The 17,507-nt window shown below is 41.3% G+C and overlaps 1 protein-coding gene across 2 annotated transcripts in view; it reads left to right on the top strand.

Annotated features, from left to right (window-relative positions):
• GLRA3 (glycine receptor alpha 3) overlaps positions 1 to 17,507 on the top strand; it is a 258,672-nt gene that overhangs the window by 219,273 nt on the left and 21,892 nt on the right. The window lies entirely within an intron of this gene.

Below are 17,507 nucleotides of genomic sequence, written 5' to 3' on the forward strand. Positions count from 1 at the left end.
GAGCTCTAGTCCTTACAAGGACTTTTCCCACTGAATCCTCCATGCTGGAACAAACTGAAACAAGCTGGAAGCTTTCCCCTCCCAGTAACTAGACAACTCATAGTTCTGGGAGTAAAAACTGGAATGTTTTAATCTGGCCAGATGGCCTGCTTTTATACATTTATGAACACATTATGGACACAGTCAAACACGCTCATGACACTCCCACACAAAACTGGATAATCCCTCCCCTGTGCCTGGCAGATAATTGAGTCAGGAACTGTACAAACTCAATTATCTCCAGGTACAGAAAAACATACAATTTCCAAACACCCCAAAAGTACCTTCAAAACTCACGAAAACCCCACAATCCCCTGATAGCCCCGATCTGGATGACCAACATATCCAAATATCACCCAGATCGGTTAAGGGGTTCAAGATTTCTATAGAAGTCAATTATTTGACTGACCGTGCACATGGTCCTATGCCCAAAACAGTTCCTTGAAATCAGTGCTAGCGGTCGGTCAATTTCGGCAACATAAAAACAAATAAAATACTGAACGTAGTCTCCAGTGGTGTTCGGAAGTTTCCGTGTTCGATTTTAGTTCCATGAACTCAACGACCAAACACTGCTGCCTGCGTTCATGCAAACAAGATGGCCGCCACCTCGTGGTCATTCATACCAATTGCGGCCACCCAGACGAAAAATTAGAACACTGAGGTGAGAGCCGTTCCAAGGTGTTAATAGAGGTTAACAAGCTCCCGGGTGGACCCTGGTTCATGCAGTTGCTCGTTTCCTGTTCGGTATAGGAAAATTACACGAATCAAGCCATTTAAACAGTCTTTTACAGGTTTCTCTGCAGGAAGGGGGGTTTTCTCTGGGAAGGGGGGTTTGTCACAAAGCAGCTACTCATACTTCCACATTATAATATCAACTCATTAAAGGTTTAAAATATATTCATTGGCTGATATTAGCTGAGAGTGTCTGCTGATGAATATTGTTTAAATCTGGCATGAGTTGGTATGATGTGGAAGTATGAGCTTCTGACCTACTCAGACCAGAAGGACTGTGGATGTTAGACAGCAAGTGTTAAACTAATAATAATTTTTTTACAGATTATCAGCCGACAGCACCTACTGACTCCTGGCACTAGGGGTGTGGAGTTTTTTTTTTTTAAATGCTGATACACTGAAAAAAATCATTGACTGTGATTGTGCATCTCTATTTCCCATTTACTGCTACAAATTATGAATATTTATACATATATTTATAACTATACATATATTTAAAAAAATATATATATGTATACATATATGTTAATATCTGTTTTCCTCTTTGACCTTTATTTTGTGATACCATATTATCAATTCCAGTCCTAAGGTTTACTCTAAAATAACTGCGAAATACTGTGGCTAGGGGTAAGGATTTTTCCTAGTTGTGGTACATTGACATATGTGAAAGTTTCTACTTCAACCTGCATCTATGCCCAGATCTCATACTATTTATATCTGATACAATCTGCTGTTGAGAGGCACTGTTCACATTAAGTCATCCAGGCTCCCGAACACTGTTTTTTGACAGTAACAATATTTATTGTTATTTAATTATTATTTTTATTTCATGTATTTCATGTTATTTTTGTATAACAGGAAAGGAACAAAGGGAGTATATTCATAGTTAAAGAACAGAATTGAATTGGTACCATGTGATATAACAACATGGGAACTTAAAGGACCACTATAGTGCCAGGAAAACATACTCGTTTTCCTGGCACTATAGTGCCCTGAGGGTGCCCCCACCCTCAGGGTCCCCCTCCCGCCGAGCTCTAGGGGGTGGAAGGGGTTAAACTTACCTCTTTCTCCAGCGCCGTGCGGGGGACTCTCCTCCTCCTCTCCTCCTCCTCGGCTGAATGCGCATGCGTGGCAGGAGTTAGCTTACAAGTATGTAAATCAGTTAACTCTTGCATTTGTGAGTTTTTTTTTCCCTAGTGTTATGGTATTATATAGTTTAAATTTAATTTTAAGACAAGTGAATAACTTAAAATGTTTCAAATGTAGCTGTAAAATGCCAGGGGCTGAAGAAACTAGTTTAGGCTACCAAAAACTGCAACATAGTATACATTCCAGAGTTATAAACAAAGGTCTATGTCAGGAAATAAGAAATAGGTAAAAATGTATAGGTTATTCAGCAATGGAAGAAAATTAAACTCTGGTAGGAATATTTACTAAAGTGAGAACTCAAATTGAATTTTAAATTTAAGGCCAGAGTAGCTGAACTGTAAGCATAGCTGACTTAGAGACTTTTTCCAGTTTGGCTATTTTAACTTTAACCCCTTAAGGACACATGACATGTGTGACATGTCATGATTCCCTTTTATTCCAGAAGTTTGGTCCTTAAGGGGGTAAAGGGACACTGCAGGCAATGTGGGTGATTTATATCACTAAACTGGTTATAATGTCTGGAATCCCCTGGTGCCATAATTTCATTCAGCATTAACAGTATTTAATGCGTTTATGTTTTATTGCTAAATGAGAGTCCCCGGCAGTACATCTCCTCTATGCTGCTTTGGCTAATGAGAAAGTATTAGCCTGAACAGCTATGGGCAGTTATAATTGGCTGAGAGTGTCAGCTGACTGCTTTTAGTCTTTCAGAGCTCCAACAGAAGGTATGAATTGGTTTAACTACAAGGAAGTGTGTCATTTCTGCCTTAGCCACACCTCTAGAAGAGTCCGGACTGTTAGTGGCCAGGAACCATTACTTAGTACTCTAAAATTGAATGGAGGGACAGTGCCTGGGGACTCCAGGCACCATAACCAATTCAAAAAGATGAAAAGGTTATAGTGACTACAGTATACCTTTAAATTTGAAATTCACTTTGAATTTACCTTGAATTCTCACTTTAGTGAACCTGCAAGTTTTGATGCTAACAATTCCTGAAGGCGTTTGTACAAACGGACTCTCTGTCCTTATAAAAGCAGTGTTGTATAGGACTATTATTCCACTCTCTTAAGTAATAGTTGCACAGTATTGTACTAGATAAAGTGGTATATTTGTATCATAATGATGAGAAAAGGGAAATAAACAGAAGACAACCAAATCTAACATTTAAAGTGTTGGTCTCGGGGGCGGAGCCTGCGCTCGAGCTGAATGGTCGCATAGAGTTTAAGCTCCCAGGCTGACGTCTAATACAGTGACAATATACAGTGGCATCAAAGCTATAATCACCTAACAACTATTTTTAAACCCACCATGTCACAACGGGGGGGGCACGAAAAATGCCAGATGCAAAAAATACTCGCAGGCACCAGAACCGCCACGTTACAAGCTCAACATGGCGACGGGAGCAAGATGACAGAGATCTGTCTAGGCCCCAATCCCCACAAGATACCATGCAAATCCAAGGGGATTTATTTAAAAAAAATGCTTGATGACATGGCCTCCAAAATACAAGCCACAGTACAATCAGCTATCTCAGACCTGAGGAGAGAGTTTATGGATCTGGGGAACCGCACGGCCCACATTGAAAATAAGATGGCACAATATACAGATGCACATAACAGCTTCGCAGACAAAGTGGAGGAAATAGAAGCCAGGCTAGAGACACAAGAATTAAAATCAATGGACCTAGAAGATAGATCCCGCCGACAGAATCTAACGATCCAGGGAATCCCGGAAGAAGTACAGCTGGCAGATCTTACCGCTTTCCTGACCGGGCTATTCCAGGCCCTGGCCCCAGATATAAAACCATCCATGTTCCTAATGGACAGGTCACACCTCCACCCCTAGAGACATGATGACAAAAATGCTGAAAAACTACTTCCACATAAAGGAGCTTATCCTCAGATCCAACAGATCTCAACAAGATTTACAGAAGCCCTACAGAGCCATCCAGGTATTTACTGACCTTTCAGTGGAGACCATACATCGATGACGGGCATTCCGCAAGGTGATCTCTGAGCTGAGAAACAGGCGTGTTCCCTACCGCTGGGGCTTCCCAGCAAAGCTATTAGTTACCAGAGATGGCAAATTCCAAGCGGTTTCCGAAGTTGCAGAGGGCACCCAGCTAATCCGACACTAGAGCTTCCTTACATCAGCTTAGAGAGACAGTCCCAAAAGACAAGCAAAGATCCAGAAAGAATGGAAGAATATTCGACACCCGAAAACGCCCAAGAACATGGCGTAAATAACCTCACCGAGAAATAAACTACAAGAGGAAGGCAGTGGCACATGACCCATTTTAATGTTGCGGGAAATGGAGGGGAGCTGATTGATCCGAACATCCACAGACTTTATGCAAACCAACAAATAAATTCCAATCTGGAGCATTTGGACACTTACTTCCACAGGCCTCACTATCAAGTGGGGACAACATAAACATGTGATATGGCACCGGTCGGGTGAGGGTAATGTGTTGTCATTGCAGCTTCTAATGTATTTACCTCATTTATAGGTTTGAAATGTGACACTAATTACTAATGTGTTCTAATGTGCATAAGATTACCAGGTCCCTGCAGGGAGTTATGCAATTTAAGGACGACTTTAAATCCCCATACAAACATGCGCTACCAGACTCAGGATGTGTAGCTGACAAAAAGGGGTGCGGACAGTACACCATGACGAGCTCTTCATCCCATTAGCTAGTACCTACATTTAACTAATTTATTTTAAAAAATTACGTCACAAAGTTACTCCTCCTCCCCCCGGGGACCTCAGCTAATACCTTCCCCTAGCGGGCTTGCGAAATAGCCAGCGGGGGTAATACCACTTAATGGGACACCATGAATGCGCTCAATCATGGGTTAAAGGTTTCATACACTGACATTCCTCATAATGTCACCATTGTAAGCAAATATTTTACTATTACAGGGGTCAGACATGAGAGCCGGAGGCGGGAGTGACAGGTTTGCATTCAGTGACCTGAAGACCTGATTCCTCCTATCCCCCAATGACCGTAGCGAGCACAAACAGCTAGCAGGAATGAGAAATAGCAGAAATGCTGTTGCTTTTGTTAAGTTTTCTTTTAGTTATTTATGTTGTTGTAACAGTCATTTTGTAAATGAATGCTTGTGTATCAATGCAAACAAACCATGCCTTAGAGACACTGACACAGAAGAACGGCCTACAAACACTTAATATGCCTTACAGGTTATCTAAAAATCATTGCCCTTTCTGGTCCTACCAAGACAATACACAAGCCCAAGAGGTTGGAAGGGGAACACCCCCAACAGACCCACATTCAAACCACAAGAAGAAAAGGTGTATGCCAGCACACAACGTATGCACCACAACCAGTTATGAAAGTATACTCCCATAATGTACAGGGACTAAACATCCCCTTTAAAAGACATGCCCTATTTAAAGAACAAGCTGATATTATATGCCTTCAGAAGACACATTTCAGCATGAACGCACACCCACAGCTGGGATTCTACCTCTACCCTCACCAACTACATGCCACAACACCACATAAATCTAAGGGAGTATCAGTAGTTCTCAGCAAGGACCTCAAAGTTATCTCACATGGCCAAACTGTAGATCCTAGAGGGAGGTATGCCATTTGGCAACGCACAATCAATGACCTAGACTTCACTATAGATAATGTTTTTTCACCAAGTGTCAATCAAAGGAACTTCCTACACAGTGTCTTCTCCAAAGTTGAAACCTGAGAAAGGGTACCTTCATTGTTTGTGGGGACTTCAATCACATTACCACCATAACCCCCCATCCTCTAACTACGCCACGCTCAAAAAACAATGCAAGGCCCTTATGACACTGGTGAATTCATATGGCTTGCACGACATCTGAAGAGCGTTACACCTGGGTGACAGGGAATCCACACACCACTCAAGGGTACACAGCTCCTATTCCAGAATTGATGGCTATCTCATGCACGACTCCACATTAACCAAAGTGCTCGACTGTGACATTACTCCCACAGAGTGGTCAGACCACACACCGGTAACCTTAACATTAACAAACAGCTACGAATATAAATACAGAAACCCATGGCGTCTCAATGAGAGCCTGCTAACTGACTCAAACTTTTGCGCTCAAGTAGAGACAGAAGTGAAAAGTCAGTCCAAAACCCACATATGTTATAGCTGGCACACAAAGCAGTAGTGAGGGGTAAGCAGAGCATCACACCTCAAAAGACCAGCGACACAAAATGTAAATCAATGGAAGTTAAAACTCAGCAAGTTACACGGAAAAAACCAAAATAAAACCCTCTCTAGAAACTAAAAATAAACTCTCTTCAAACCAAAATAAAAAAAAATGTACAACTAACTAAATTCGGCTACATGCTAAAATGGCTGAAGACCACAACATGCGTACAGGGCAATAAAGCGAGCAAACTATTAGCTCAACGACTGAAAGACAGACAAGCACAGACATACATCGCTCGCATAATATACCAATAGAATCCTGGCACAGATTAGGTCTCATATCAGATCTAGACTCTGCAATTGCACTTTTTCAGTGCAAACAGTGCGACAAAAAGGGACACACCTGCCCTGGGTTACAGCTGACCTCATTCAAATGTACCAGTTTAGAGATTCACTGTGGTCAAAGTTCAACCATACTGGCTCCATGAACAATCACTGAACATGAACTTACAGACAATGGCCGAAATGCATGCACAAAACAAACAAAAATGGCAAAGGCCCAATATTTCAGTGAAAATTTGAACAACAACCTACCAAACCCAAGAAACTTCTGGAAAATCATAAATAACATACAAATCCCCACAATCCACTACCAACCCTCCACTGTCAAAATGGACAACCAAACACTGCAACACCCCCTAGATGTGGCAAATGCCTTTAATAATTATTTTGTTGGATGTGCTACTAACCTGTTTGCTAAGATAACAAATGACACTCATTTCAGACTGCAAATAAAGATCAGTCCCTGCCAAATCTTCAAAATCCTCATATAGAGAAATTCTATTTTAGACCTGTGCCTGTTAGTGTCATTAATAAACATCTTAATAATTTAAAAATGAAAAACCAGTGTGGACCAGATCAAATCCCAGCAATGTTGCTCAAGCTCAGTGCGCCAGCAATTGCTAAACCTGTCACTACCCTTATTAATGAATCCCTGGTGTCAGGATCCATACCCAAACTTTGGAAGATTGCACCTATCCATAAAAGTGGTGACAATACTTTGGTATCTAACTATCGCCTGATATCATTGCTCCCTGTATTGTCAAAAATCATGGCAAAAGGCATCCACACCAGTGGTGTATCCTGGTTTTGTGCTGCCCTAGGCAAAAGAAGTGACCTCCTGGGCCGTACTTGTTTTTTGCCTTTTCTTGTTTTTTCTCGCCTGGAGGCGTCTTTGAGGAGGGGGTAATGTCAGGATTCGAACCTGGGAATTTGGCAGCTCTGGTGCTTTGGCTTACCTCTGAGCCATCTCTCCGCTTCTCTGTTTCCTGGATCTAGCCCTGTCTAGTATTTAGTACTAGAAGCTGGATATTCGTTGGAACTACTCCTGTCACTCATGTTACACCTGAGCCTGATGTCTCGTTAGCCAGGTATATAACACTGCCTCTCCCAGAAGGCAGTGTCAGTTCCTTGACTCTGGTGATCATTCTGCTGTTTCCTGTTCTCCAGTTTATTATTGACCTCTGGCTTGTTACTCCGATTATCCTGACTTCTGGCTTCCTTTGACCCTTGGCTTCCATGACTATTCTCCTGGTTTATTGTTCCTGTACTGCGATTTGGATTTACCCTGCACAGCCCCCGTGCACCGGCTCACAGGTCAGGTGAATTCTTGCCTGACCACCTTGGCCTGTGTTTTCTTGCAAGGGTGAGCATACTTCTCTGCCTGCCGGACTCCCAACCCAGGTAAGCCCTGCCACACACTCACACTCACTAACAGACACACACTCACTAGCAGATACACACACACTCACACTAACAGACACACACGCACTAACAGACACACACTAACAGACATACATACACACACACTAACAGACATACATACACAGACACACACAGACACACTAACAGACATTCACACACACAGACACACTAACAGACATTCACACACACAGACACACTAACAGACATACACAGACACACTAACAGACATACACAGACACACTAACAGACATACACAGACACACTAACAGACATACACAGACACACTAACAGACATACACAGACACACTAACAGACATTCACACACATACACTAACAGACATTCACACACATACACTAACAGACATTCATACACATACACTAACAGACATACACACTAACAGACATACACACTAACAGACATACACACTAACAGACATACACACTAACAGACATACACACTAACAGACATACACACTAACAGACATACACACTAACAGACATACACACTAACAGACATACACACTAACAGACATTCACACTAACAGACATTCACACACTCACTAACAGACATTCACACACTCACTAACAGACATTCACACACTCACTAACAGACATTCACACACTCACTAACAGACATTCACACACTCACTAACAGACATTCACACACACACTAACAGACATTCACACACACACTAACAGACACACACACTAACAGACACACACACGCGCGCGCGCGCACACACACACACACACTGACTGACTGAGACAGACAGACAGACAGACAGACAGACAGACAGACAGACAGACAGACACACACACACTCACATATTTAACACTTTTTTTTTAAAATTTACCCCCCCCAGCCTCCTTACCTTTGGGAATGCTGGGGGTGGTCCTATTTCTCCCTGGTGGTCCAGTGGCTGCTGGGCGGCGCTGGCGGGCGGCTGGCGAGGGAGCACTTCCTCTGAGCTGTCTGCTCAGCTCCCTCGCGCGCCGCACAGTGAGGCTGGGAGGCGGAGGCGGAATATGACGTCATATTCCAGCTCCCAGCCTCACTCTGCGGCGCGCGAGGGAGCTGAGCAGACAGCTCAGAGGAAGTGCTCCCTCGCCGGCCACCCGCCAGCACTGCCCAGCAGACCGCCCGCCCAGACGGCATGTCAGTTAGCCGCAAGGCTAACAAGGCATTTGCCCTGGGCGTTTGGGGGCAGCTTTTTTTGCCGCCCCCTGGAAAATGCCGCCCAAGGCAAATGCCTTGCTTGCCTCACGGCTAATACGCCCCTGGTCCACACGCAACTATGTGAATATTATCAACGATCAAATTATCTGACCCCTGATCAATCAGGCAATCAGGCTTTCCAAATCACTCAACTTCGACTGCCTTTGATTTTTCCTTAATTTTTGCCATGGCCTTTGACACAGTAGACCATGGCATTCTTTTGCAAAAATTAAAAACTCAGGCTAACCTGGTTTCGATCGTATGTTTCAGACCGATTGCAATATGTGGCCATTTCTGACAGTGCTTCCCTCCCTCTTCCAATCACATGTGGTGTTCCCCAAGGCTCCATACTCATCCCCCTGCTATTCACATTATTTATAAATGATCTGCCTAACGTCTGCAAATCCTCAACTGTACACATGTATGAAGACAACACTGTAATCTACGCTAGTAAACCCAAGTTACCGCAGCTTGAGGCTGTGCTCCAAAACCAATTCACAGAGGTAGAAAAGTGGATAGCGGATAACAAACTCTTCCTAGACACTGACAAAACTGTTCCAATGATCTTTGGAACTGTACCTAAATTACGTAAACTACAAAATCAACAACTGTGTATCAGAACAAATTCAAATAGCACACTGACAGCAGTCTGCTCTTTTAAATACTGTATCTAGGTATGTTGCTAGACCCCAATTTATCCTTTTGGCCTTCACATTGAAAAAATCTCTTCCGAACTTTACCCAAAACATAAATGTTACCCAAAATGTATTGTTTGTATATTGTATTTTTGTAATATCCTATTGTAACAATGCAATGTTTTGTGGACCCAGGACATACATGAAAACGAGAGAAATCTCAATGTATCCATCCTGGTAAAATATTTTATAAATAAATAAAAATTAAATAAGAGGGACCAAAAATTACTACTTCCCAAACAGATCTGCACAGAATTTGCAAAATACTATAGCCAACTACAATCTCAAAGATGATTCAGACACTAGCTGCCCAACCGCCACCGGTATCCGGGACTACCTCTCAGAGATCCCTTTACCGACTCTTACAGCCACTCAGAAACAAACCTTAGCCACTCCCATTACAAGGACAAAATACTAGACTGCATCAATAACTTACCCAAGACTAAAGCCCCTGGCCCTAACAGATATACTAACACATACTATGCGAAATTGAAACACATTTTGGCCCACACCTAACCAGCACCTTTAACCATGCCACACTAAAAGGGATTTTCCCCTCTAGGTTTTTAGCTGGGAGAGTGATTACACTCCCTAAACCTTGAAAATCTCATACTCACTGTCAGAACTTTCACCCGATATCGCTCTTAAACACAGAAACCAAATTATATGCAAAAATCTTATCCACTCTACTCAAATCAATTTTGCCAGTTTTGGACGACCAGGTGGCCAACACAAGAAAAGTTATAGACATCCTATACACATTAAACACAGAATGACCGCAAGGACTGCTAATCTCCCTAGGCACAGAGAAAGCGTTTGACAGACTGAATTTGCAATTTCTAGAAGTTTTTAAAAAGTTTGACTTTTCACAAGAATATCAGCTCTCCAAACGCTTTAGTGACAACCTCAGGGTTCCTGTCAGACCCATTCACTATAACAAACGGATGTCCCCTGTCAACACTCCTCTCCATACTAGTCCTGGAAGCGTTAGCAGAAGCCATGAGACGTAACACTAATATACACGTAATACACATAGGGACAAGGAATACAAACTAAACTTATTTGCCGACGACGTCCTACTGACCTTATCACAACCAATCATTTCCCCCAAATCTTTAAAAATTACTTCAACGCTATAGCTCCCAATCTTATTATAAGCTAAATATCTCGAAAACCCACGCCATGGAAATTGGCATAGACTATCTCACCCTAGTTGAACTCAAACAAGCGTTTAATTTCGACTGGAGACAGGATTACCTCAAATTTTAAGGCATCAAACTGATGAAATCCCCAAACTCCCTGTTCAGAACGAGCTACCAAAAACTCAAAACAGAGATAGAAGACATGATAAAAAAATGGGAAGGGTTGTACATATCCTGGGTGGGTACGTGTGCAGCAATCAAAATAGTAATATTGCCTAAAATTCTTTACCTCTTTCGCACTTTACAAATTCACGTCCCTCTAAAGTTTCTTAAATCTCTTCAGACCACATTAGTGAGGTTTAGCTGGAACAACAAGAACCTGAGAGTGCCCTGGAGACTTTTGGAACTGAAGAGTTTCAAGAGGGGAGTTGGGATTCCCCACCTGAAGGAATAGTACAGGGTGACACAGGTGACCAATGTACTCATGTGCCACTCCCAGACATACACCCCACAGTGGGTAGACCTAGAATTGCAGATGTAAGTGGGGGCACATCTATCAAATTATATATGGATACCAAAGGGGCTGAGACCCAAGTGCGTCACTAGGGGGGCCAGAGGGGGCCATGGCCCCACCTACATCAGGTGTGTGTGTGTGTGTATATATATATATATATATATATATATATATATATATATATATATATATATATATATATATATATATATATATATATATATATATTCAAGATTGTAGCCGTATTAGATTTTTTTTTTTTAATGACAAGCGGGAGAACAGATGAGTTATGATACAGAGGTTAAAGCGTCATGAGTGCAGATAAGACAAAGGCTTGACAGAAAATAGACTCCATTCTTGCAGAGGGTTGTAAATATCCTGTGTGAAGATCACAAAGTGAGGGGGAAGAGAGAAAAAAAAACAAGCAAACAGTGCAGAAGATAGTGCTAGAAGGGGGGAGTGAAAAAAATGAATAATTACTTATATTAAGAAGGCATGATTTTCCATCCAAGAGTTACAGGAAATGCATTAAGGCCTATATCGAGCATACACAGACACGAATGCACATACCTACATTCACACACATGTACATATACATATACACAAGTAGTGTATATGTACTAGTATACACAAGTACATACACACTATACACATGTACATACAACAATATACATATAAATACAACCAAATGCTCAAATATATGTACATGCACACCTACACATACATCCACACACAATTATCAATACATGTACCTAGACATATACAAATGTGCCCACACATACATAGAGCCATATATGTATATGTATGCATACACCTATTCACATATACATACATGCATGCATGTATGTACACACTTTATACATACACACACAAATATACGCATACACATAAACACATGAACAGAAATACATATACATACAAACAAACACATATACATACATGCACATGACCTCATATAAACAAATATAAATGCACAGTCACATATATAAGCATACATGCTTTACGCGTTTCGCCCGTCAGCCTTCTTCAGAAGTGTAGACACTGTACACTTCTGAAGAAGCCTGACGGGCGAAACGCGTAAAGTGGGACTCTTTTCTTTTCTATATAGCCATTTTATTTTATATACTTGTTATTAAATATTAAATATTATTTTTTAAAGCTATATACATCCATTTTATATTTTACTTCCTGGTCACCATATCCTTCGGTGGGGATTGTACCACCCAAGCTGATTATACTAGAGCAAGTTTCTGCTCTAGGAAATGTGAGTAGCATACTCTCCAGTTGTACTTTTATATATCTTATCAGTACATACTATACCATTGGAGCTCTCTTTTTATCTCTTTCACAAACATTACTACTATTGAAAATTTGGAGGTACCTGCTGAGATACAGATCCTTAGACAGGGATTATTCCGTCCAAGCCAAATTACGGTAGAGCTCCTGGAAAGCTCTACCAAATGTGAGTGCAAACTACTTTAATTCACTCCATTATTTTTTTCTCTTATTTCAATATACTACACTATGATGTTTTTTCTTTGTTTTTATTTCTGAGGATATACAAGAACTGTCCATAATTTCTATGTACATATATTTTATATATTAATCACTATCTGGGGCGCGGTTCCTTTCCTTCTTTTTTGTATGCTTCCCAAAATCCACAAAGCAGGTAATCCTGGAAGACCCATTATTACAGGAATGGGAACTCCCACAGAACAGATCTCAGGACTGGTAGAAAATATCCTAAAACCTTTAGTCCCCAACACCAAGAGCTTCATAAAAGACACAACCGACTTCCTTAACAAACTCAGCCAAATCACCAATCTCCTTGCTAACACCATCCTTGTAACCCTGGATGTGGAATCTCTGTACAGCAACATTCCACATACAGATGGCATCAATGCTTGCTTCCATTTCCTCTCTTATGCCGACAACCAAAAATAATGCCCCTGAATTATCACAGAACTGGCACTAGTCATCCTCGCACATAATTATTTCAGTTTTAACAATGAGGTTTACCTACAAACCATGGGCAATGCTATGGCCACTAAGATGGCACCCAAATATGCTAATCTGTTTATGGCAGATCTTGAACAGAGATTCCTAGAAATACAGCAAACCATACAAATATTATCGCTATATCAATGATATCTTCATAATTTGAAAGTGAAGAAAAACTGATACAGTTTCATGACTCTTTTCTCATTCCATCCATCAAACTAAAAATGGAATATTCCACTAGATCTGTGAATTTTCTGGACACTACTGTGACATGTAACAATGGCACAATCCACACCTCGAGAAAACATTTATCCACACCTTTATAGAAAACCCACAGAGAGGTGCAGTTACCTTTATAGCTCCAGCTTCCACCCCTCGTAAACTAAAAAGGCATCATCTACAGCCAAGCCACTAGGTACCATCACGTATCCACTGATCCTAATGACTGTAATTCCCATCTAAATGTCCTCTCCCAATCTGAGACAGAAAGGCTACAAACCAAAGGCTACAGTACAGAGAGAAAAAAATATCTACACGAGTGCCACTTGTGGTCACCTAGAACCCAGCTCATGAGGAAATATGGAAAATCATTAAAGACCTACAACCAATGTTAACAGAAGATGGGACTCTAAAAAACATTTTATCTGAGACACCCATTTTGGCCTATAGACAACCACCAAACCTCCAAGAAAAAGGAATCAACAGAAAGCTATCCAGTGATGGGAAGAATAAAGAAAACAGGACCAGTCAATAACACAGTAAAGGAGTTTAAGCATGCAAGGGGTAGGCATAAGGCTATCCTAGACTTAAGATAAGGCCAGGGAATAATTAAAGGTATTTTGAAATATTAAGCAGACTAGATGGGCCGAATGGTTCTTATCTGCCGTCACATTCTATGTTTCTATATTTCAATGCTGCAAACTGTGTCAGCATATATGCACACACAACAATGAAACCTACAGCATCAAAAGGTTCATACTCCTGCACATCCAGCAATGTGGTATACATGATTCAATGCATCAAATGCCACCTAGGAAGCTACATTGGGGACAATGCACTACAGTATGTTTATTCTATCAATATACAAAGTACTATGTGTAGACCTATGCTTTCCCATACTCTTATGCATGTATGATTATATATGTGACTGCATTTATAGTTGTGCATATGAGTTCATGTACATGTATGTATATGTGTGTGTGTGTGTGTGTGTATGTACAAAGTGGGTCTATGCATGTGTAGGAACATTTATATATGTGGATGCAAACAATATGGAGAATACAGCTGTGGATCTACAATATAAAAAACAATAATAGTGTAGTACTGTATATCAAAATGTAGGTGCACATAATCAATTAAACTCACAAGAAGGATGAGAATAGCTCACCCAAGGGTGCCTCCCCTGATCTGTGGGTGGCCAATTCCACTTCCTTTTCTCCTGAAGATACTGGAACTGGACTCAGAATAGGTGGAAAAATATATTAAAACAATACCAGGTCCTACGTGTCTCGTCCTGTATGGACTTCCTCAGGGACCTCCTGGTATGCAGAGCTACGCAAATGTGATGGTAGCAACAATAAAAACAAATAATCAAAGCAAAAAGCATTACATAGGAAAGCGCAGAGTGCCGGTATTCTTTTTTACTAATACTATTTTTGTGACTTGGCACCGGGTAATAACCCTTTAGTCGGAGTGCAAGGGTTTTTGATTTGCCATATATATATATATATATATATAATATATATATATATGTGTATATGTGGTCGGAAACCATAGCCGATCATGAATAAGTATTATTATACTATAAGTCGGTAGTGGTGTGCCGGAAATGACGAGTGGTTAGGCCTGTAGTTAAAAGGGCCCACCTGATTAGAGTGATGATGTTGAAATATTAACCAAAAGGTAGAGGCAAAGTTGGAACTCGAGTGCAGGTATGGGTTTAAATAGGCTGGACAACTCCTCCCACAACTACAGGCTAACGCCTTTACATTTGTGGTCGGAAACCATAGCCGATCATGAATAAGTATTATTATACAATAAGTCGGTAGTGGTGTGCCGGAACCGACGAGTGGTTAGGCCTGCAATAAAGAGGGCAAAAGGATAAGCAATACTTATTAAACCAGAAACGATACTTACAAAGTCATGGTATTAAAACATTTTAATTTGCTTTCTGGACATGGTATGTACCTGTAATAAGTGGCTGATTTCCAGCAGCCCATTTCTTTATTATGTGAGTTGGAACCATAAGACTGGCTGTAGATGAAGCTGCTCCTTTGCGGAATGAATGACCAGAGTAATAGGTTGGACTAAACCCAACCTAACTAGCAGAGTTCAGCAGTACAGGACGAATTTGTGCGTTGTTAGTGGGTTACCATGTAACTCGAGCATTGTAGAAGCGTTTGACAAGCCTATAAGTGATGATGTTTGTTTGTTGTTTGAAAGGTGCAGTGTCAAGTAGGTTAGATATGTCTCAAGATATAGATCTGACAATTGGCAGTCGCTGTGGGTTTTGAGAAAAGATTAACTTCTTTCAGTTTGCTCTTTATTAGATAAGATAACAGGAAACGTGAATTATTAAGGAATGTAATAAGCATATGGTATTGTATACCTATAAGGTATACCTTGAAGGTATTGTGTGCTAGTTTTAGAGAAATATGGCAAAAGGTAGCGAATGCGACCAATGATTCAATAAAACCACATTATAATCTGAAAGTCTGAGACAAATTTGGAAAACATCTTGAACACTCTGTCGTAAGTTTCCCTGGTGTTATCTGACATGCCCATTTTGGACAAGTGTTACTGTGTGCTAGGAGAGCCTCTAATCCAGGATTTGATCTATTGAAATGAGGAGGCCTGGTCGCATGTTTGTTTGCTGTGGGGTGATGCCAGAAAAACTCATGCATACAAATCATATAGCCTGATGAGTAAGAGCCTATAGAATACTAAAGAGCAGTAGATCTGATGCAACTGGGCTACAGGTCACAGAACAAGTGACCTAAAAATGGCTGTAGATCTCGTGTGGCAGCTGTATTAGTTATATAACGGGGGAATTAACAGACTGTGGGAAATGTGGCTTCCCATTCTTATAAGAGAATTTTAAATAAAGAAAAATTTTGACCACCTGGACAAGTCTGTTAGAACAGGCGTGACGAACGTGGCAGGTTAATGTAGGCAAATGACCAGGGAGTTAGTGGAGTAGTCCAAAAATGTAGTTGCGACCCCACAGTATGGTGCGAATGATGAGGTTTAGAGAATCAAGGAGACTCTGAAGATACCTGTGATGACAGGCCATTGCCAGAGATGGTCTCCATGCTGCCTTGTACACCGGACCCTGCCTATGGGTAGGCAGTCCTTTCCCAAATGAGTCCAGTTAGGAACACTGCAAATTGGGCTACTGGAGGAGGATATTTGGGATATTTGAGTGCTCAGGGAAGGAAGCAGGGCTATCTGTACTTGCGTGCTTTGGGGGATAGTAAATGGTACTTCTAAACTAAGTTTAACTCGACTAGTAAAGGGGAAGGATGAGTAATAGAGGTAAAGGTCAGTTGTCGAAGTTAACTTCTGAAAGTTATGGCCTGTGAAAAGGAGGGTAGAGTGCATGATTTGGTGTACAGTGGAGAAACAGTGAGTGGATGTGGCATAATCCACAAGCAACACTGCAAATACCATCATGTATTGTTAGAGCTGCATGCCTAACCCTAGAACCCAATAGGTCTTGTAACAGAGGTCCACATGTCCCTTATGATGATGGGACGTGTGAGATAGCGTATTATACACCAAGGTCATAACCAGTTTGGGTATGTACAGGAGTATGGTCTATGGCCTTAGTACAAACTACTGGATAGACCCTGCAGGGCATCAGTCTATAACTGGTCTGGGTTAGGCAATAACGAGGGACCAAACAGCTGCCTCTGCCTTCAGGTACGCCCTGTAAATGGACAGGGAAGAACTGTGCCAGTGTACTGATGTGAGAAGGGGAACATGAGTTGGATTGTAACTGGTAATTTTCTATTAGGGGATGGAAATAAGGGGGGGCTCAAAGTAAGTGCTCTGTGGGAGGGTAAGGAACTAATAAATTAGGAGATTTTACT

This window comes from Pelobates fuscus, chromosome 6, assembly GCF_036172605.1.
Source record: "Pelobates fuscus isolate aPelFus1 chromosome 6, aPelFus1.pri, whole genome shotgun sequence".
Lineage (NCBI taxonomy): Eukaryota > Metazoa > Chordata > Amphibia > Anura > Pelobatidae > Pelobates > Pelobates fuscus.